The sequence below is a fragment of the Emys orbicularis genome, chromosome 1 (assembly GCF_028017835.1).
Source record: "Emys orbicularis isolate rEmyOrb1 chromosome 1, rEmyOrb1.hap1, whole genome shotgun sequence".
NCBI lineage: Eukaryota > Metazoa > Chordata > Testudines > Emydidae > Emys > Emys orbicularis.
Genome location: NC_088683.1, coordinates 39,221,747 through 39,227,746, shown reverse-complemented (window position 1 = coordinate 39,227,746; position 6,000 = coordinate 39,221,747).

The following is a 6,000-nucleotide window of genomic DNA, read 5'->3' as shown; positions in this document are numbered from 1 at the left end:
CACGGGCGGGGGCGGGGCACGCAGCGGAACGGAACGGCACCACGTACGGCGCGTAACGTGTCGTCGTACAGGCAAAGCGATGCAAAATGGCCGTTTCAGGCGCGTCTGGGTCCGGCTCCAGAGTGAGCGCGCATGGGACGTTTGGGGCGCTGAACGGTTACTAGGCTCTGCGCGTAGCCGCGCCGCGCCCTCTTCCTTAGCAGAGGAGGGCGGTGAGTGAGAACAGGTCCCTCGCTGGCAGGGACTGGCACTGACCACAGGGCGGCCCCGTCCCTACGGGGTTTCCTGGGCTGGGGTGGGTGCCTGGCGGAGCTAGCCTGGGTGGGGCTCCCGTTGACTGCGCTGAAAGGGGAGGACTCTCCTCGCTTCATGCAGCGTTTGGGGATGAGACACCCGCCCCGCAGCGTCGGGGGTGGGGAACTTCGCTGGGCGCGAGGTCTAGGGTTACCAGATGTCCCGTTTTTATAGGGACAGTCCTGATTTTGGGGTCTTTTTCTTATATAGGCTACTATTACCCCCCACCCCCATCCCGATTTTTCACACTTGCTGTCTGGTCACCCTAGCGGGGTCTCATCCCCAAAGGTACCTTGCATAGGGAGCGCTCACAGGTGTTTTATGACAAGAGCTTTAAATCCAGTCCCTAGTACGGCACCCGCTCTGAAGAGCTCCATCTATAGGTGAGGGTTTAATCTGCAGTATGTTCATCACTTACTCTAGTCAAAGCCATGTGTTCATGGTCAGATCCCAAGTAGCGCTCTCTCTCACCCCAAGCAGAGCTTCACCATATATATTCATCCCCAAATATGTATATTATCCAACATAGTTATGGTTTCACTATTCATTTACGGGTATGATCACACTACACTTTTCACTTACATTGAATATGATCCAATCGTGGGTTTTGGGATCTAATCCCCAGTGTGCCAAATAGTGGCATAAGAATTATGCTCACCATATTTTGGGGGTAAAATACCTAATAAATCTAGCTCTAATTTGGGAGAGTTCTTTGTTCAGACTTGTAGTCTTAACCGTGATACATTTGCTCCCTTCACCAGGCATTGGGGATCTCCAGAACACGCATCTTCAGCCAGCACTAAGAATACTTTCCTATGCATTTTTGCAATACATCTATCTCCCATTCTGGCTAGTTCTTCACTATATGTTTGGGGTCTAATCCAAAATACATCTGGCAGCTGCCCTGGAGAGGGCTTCACAAAGTTTTGATGTCTAATCATGGACCAGTCGTTGCTCTCTGCAATTCAATTTTGAGGTACACCTCTCATGTCAGGGTAGTAAACATGTTTTGATAGGTCACCTATTTTAATGCAATTGGTCCACTTCCAAAGGGCTCTAAAGAGGAATTGCTGTCCTGACAGGCCAATCTGTGACAATTTGGTAGGCTTTTATATTGATCTCTTGATCTCGGTCTTTGAGGAGGCAGCTATAGACTTCCCCCTTTTCTTAACTTTGGGCTCACTGATCACCATGGGTAGCAAAAAATCTCACGTCCAACATGGTGCTATTGTTAAATAATAATTTTAAAAATGACACTGTGTCTGTGTAGATGACAAAAGTTTCTGTCTCAACCCTAGTGCTAAATCTCAATAAGCAGATTTATTTCAAGAAGTGGAAAGCCTGGTTAATTCAAGCTGACTTTTTGTGCATGTATCTTCACTCAAATTTGTTTCTGGCTGATGTAACCATCCCATTATGGCAACTCAGTAAAATCATCTCCCCGAACAGTGTAGAACTATGGTCGACCTGCTGAGATTGACACAATGCAACTATAGGCGCTGCATGACCTATGTTGATCCTGACAGTCCTCCACAGCATCTGTCCCACTCCGTGACAGTGACTGCTCTGGTCACAACTGTAAACTCCACTGCCCAGGGTCACAGAGGCTGAAAGCCAACCCCTGCTTAAAGCCCTCCATGTGTTTTTGCAATTCCTTTTCCTGATTGTACATCTTGGCAGCTCATCTAGCAGCGTTCCCTTGTTGCGTGCAACTGACTGTGTCAGCTCCACATACTAGACATGCTTCTGCACAGGAGGTATTGGCTCTCTTAGGCCTGAGGGGAGAAGAGGCTGTGCAAACACAGTTATGGGCTAGCTATAGAACTATGGACATCTACAAACAAATTGCATGCTTCCCTCACATCCGATGCTTTGTTATAATGGAATGGAGATAATGGCTGTGGTTTGAAATGTTTAGTGTGTAGTTGCTAATGCAGCCAGTGAGAGAAATCTTAAGACATGGTCTATGTCCCAAAACACTTGACAGTTTTATTACATGGTGGTAACTGTAACTTTAAGCATGTGAGAGCAGACTGGTTTGTGCGTATCTCTTGTCTTTGCTCTACCCCTACCCCCGGCAACTATCTCCTGCAGCATATAACACCCTCCCCCCACCACCACCAATTCCAGGTCACCTGCCCCTTTCCGTTCCATTAAGACATTACATCTTCAGAAACCAGGTGTGCATAAAAAAGTTTGTCGATACTGTGAACTTTAAGAAAAGCTGTTTTTTCTGGGAGGTTTTATCTCAGGAACCTCTCGCTCAAATGAGCCCAAATTTATATCAATAATCCTATTAGACAGCAAATTTCAAGACAATACAACTAAGCATGCAGATTTCAGAGCACTTAGAAAACTCATCCTTTAATCAGAAAAGTCTTCTCAATCTTAGTTACAGCGCTGGGAGTTACAGCGCCACTCAGAGCACTGAAGGGAAACCGCTGTTGTGTGTTCACACTGTCAGCTGCCTGCGCAATAGCATCTTCACACTTGTGGCACTTGCAACAGTATTTGGAGTGGTGCACTATGGGCAGTTATCCTAGAGAGCACCTCTTTCTCTCTGCCACTAAGAGTTGTGGGAAGGTGGAGGGGTTGTGGGGCATCCTGGGTCCTTTCCCAATGCCCTGTGATACATTGCTTCGCATCCCAGCAATCCCTGTGCTTCCGTCCGCATTTGGTGCCATCTTTCAATGGTTTGTGTATTGCGCGCCCTCCCTCTTCGGGCTGCAAGAATGGATCCCAAACTGTTGATCAATAGTCTGCTCGCTCTGACCAACACGTCACAAGTGGCAGTGGAGTTAACTTAAACTACAAAGGTAAGAGGAGAGCGACATTGATCTCGCCATACGTAGTAGCTATGACATGAGTTTACTTGTGGCATTCATGGAGGTTCTGACCACAGTGGAACTCCGCTTTTGGGCTTGGAAGACAAGCACTGAGTGGTGGGATCACATCGTGATGCACGTCTGGGATGACGAGCAGTGGCTGCAGAACTTTCGGATGAGGAAAGCCACATTCATGAGACTGTGTGATGAGCTCGCCCTAGCCCTGCGGGGCAAGGACACAAGAATGAGAGGTTTCAGAGTAGCAGCCGTGTTAGTCTATCCACAGAAAGAACAGGAGTACTTGTGGCACCTTAGGGCTGGTCTACACTGGGGGGGATCGATCTAAGATACGCAACTTCAGCTACGTGAATAGTGTAGCTGAAGTCGAAGTATCTTAGATCGATTTACCTGGGGTCCACACGGCGCGGGATCGACGGCCGCGGCTCCCCCGTCGACTCCGCTACCGCTGCTCACTCCTGTGGAGTTCCGGAGTCGACGGGGAGCGCGTTCGGGGATCGATGTATCGCATCTTAACGAGACGCAATAAATCGATCGCTACTCGCCGATACGGGGGGGTAGTCTGGACGTACCCTTAGAGACTAACAATTTATTTGAGCATAAGCTTTCTTGTTCTCTGTATGTATATATATCTTCTTACTGTATGTTCCATTCTATGCATCTGATGAAGTGGGCTGTAGCCCACGATAGCTTATGCTCAAATAAATTTGTTAGTCTCTAAGGTGCCGCAAGTACTCCTGTTCTTTTTACAAGAATGAGAGCTGCCCTGCCATTGGAGAACCACGTGACGATTGCACTGTGGAAGCTGGCTACTCCAGGCTGCTACCGATCAGTTGCTAACTAGTTCAGAGTGGGAAAGTTGACTGTTGGACTCGTGTTGACAGAAGTCCGCAGGGCCATTAATCGCATCGCTCCAAAAGACTGGGACTCTGGGCAACGTGCATGACATTGTGGGATGGCTTTGCACAAATGGGCTTCCCTACCTGTGGAGGGGTGATAGATGGCACGCATATTCCAGTTCTGGCACCTGACCACCTAGCCACTGAGTACATTAATCGCAATGGGTATTTCTCAGTGGTTCTCCAGGTGCTTATGGATTGTCGGGGGAGTTTCATGGACATTAACGCTGGTCCGGAAAGGTGCATGACAAACGCATCTTTAGGAACACTGCTCTGTTCAGGAAGATGCAACCAGGGACTTTCTTCCTGGATCAGAAGATCACCGTAGGGGAAGTTGAAATGTCCATTGTGATCCTGGGAGACCCTGCCTACCCCTTAATGCCATGTCTTATGAAGCCATACACGGGGCAACTTGACAGCAGCAAGGAGCGGTTCAACAACAGGCTGAGCAAGTGCAGAATGATTGTCGAGTGTGCTTTTGGCCGTTAAAAAGCCCGCTGGCACTGCCTCTATGGGAAGCTGGACCTGGCCGATGACAATATTCCTATGCTTATAGCCACGTGCTGTACGCTCCATCATGTTTGTGAGGGGAAGGGTGAAAGCTTCACTCAGGGCTGGACCACAGAGGCTCAGTGCCTGGAGGCTGAGTTTGAACAACCAGAGACCAGGGCTATTAGAGGGGCGCAGCACAGGGCCATAAGCATCAGGGATGCCTTGAGGCAGCAATTTGAAGCTGAAAGCCACTAATATTTATTGCTATGCTCGGGAGTGCAGTGCTTGTAATGGTGGGAGGTGATTGGTGCAGACGGTGCAGTATGTAGATTTAAAATAATTGTGTGTTGCTTTGTATGGCTGTTTTTGCTTTCAATTAATAGAATAAAGATTGCTTTCAAACCAACACAATTATTTTATTAAAAAAAACAACAACAACCGAAGGAGAGAGTCAAACCTAAAAAACCCATCAGCAGTGAGGGGCATAGGGGAAGGGAAGGTCCCAGGAGGAGGAGGGGTCCTGAGATGCCTAAAGATTTGTGTATGTCCAGGGATCATATCCAGCCTTCTCCTTTGGAGTACAATGCAGCGGGTACTGTACTTCATCAGGGCCAAACTGCAGAGGGATGGGTGTTGAGTGCAGTGGGTAGTGGGAGTCCGCAGTTTTGGACTCTGAGGGGGGAGGAGTGGAATGCAATGGGTATAGACTGGAGCCAGGAGATTGATAAGAGTGTATTGGTGGTGTCTGGGTAGAGCATGGAAAAGAGTTTTGCGATAGCGGCTGCAGGGGAGGGTGAGCTGCGCACTTTGAAGAGCTAATATCGCCTGGAGCATGTCAGCTTGGCGCTCCATAACATTTAAGAGCCGCTCCGTGGCTTCATTCTGAGTGTCGCGTTCTCCTTTCGGTCCCTCTTCTCTCTGTCCCACCACTCCTTCAATTCCTGTTTCTCAGCGGCGGAGTGCATCACAACATCACGCAGAAAGTCCTCCTTAGTTCTTCTTGGCCGCTTTCTAATTCTGTGCAGCCATTCAGCCGCCAATAACAAAGAGGGAGGCTGGGCTCCCAAGGTCATCTCTGTGAAGTTTAAACGCAACATTTTACAGAAGTAGTATTGTTTGCAACACAGAGAACACTGATTCAGTGATTTAAAACACAGCCAGTACTCACACACCTGTCACTAACTGGCTGACCCCAGGCAAGCACACAGGAGGCACAAGACCCCCAAAATGGTGAGTAGCCGCAGGAGCAGGGTAAATCACTCTTCCTGGACCCTGCTGTACACTGGGCACATGGCTCTTGGGGAGAACCAGCACTGTAGGGGGGCCTGATTATCATTCCTGTCCCCACACTTTCCACAGGATTTGATCATTATGGAAGATCTCTCACTGCTGAGGGTCAGCAGGGAATCAAGGGAGGGTCTTCTCCAAGTCTGCAGCTTCTGTCCTGGCTCCTATGTGGCTTGCCTGTGTGC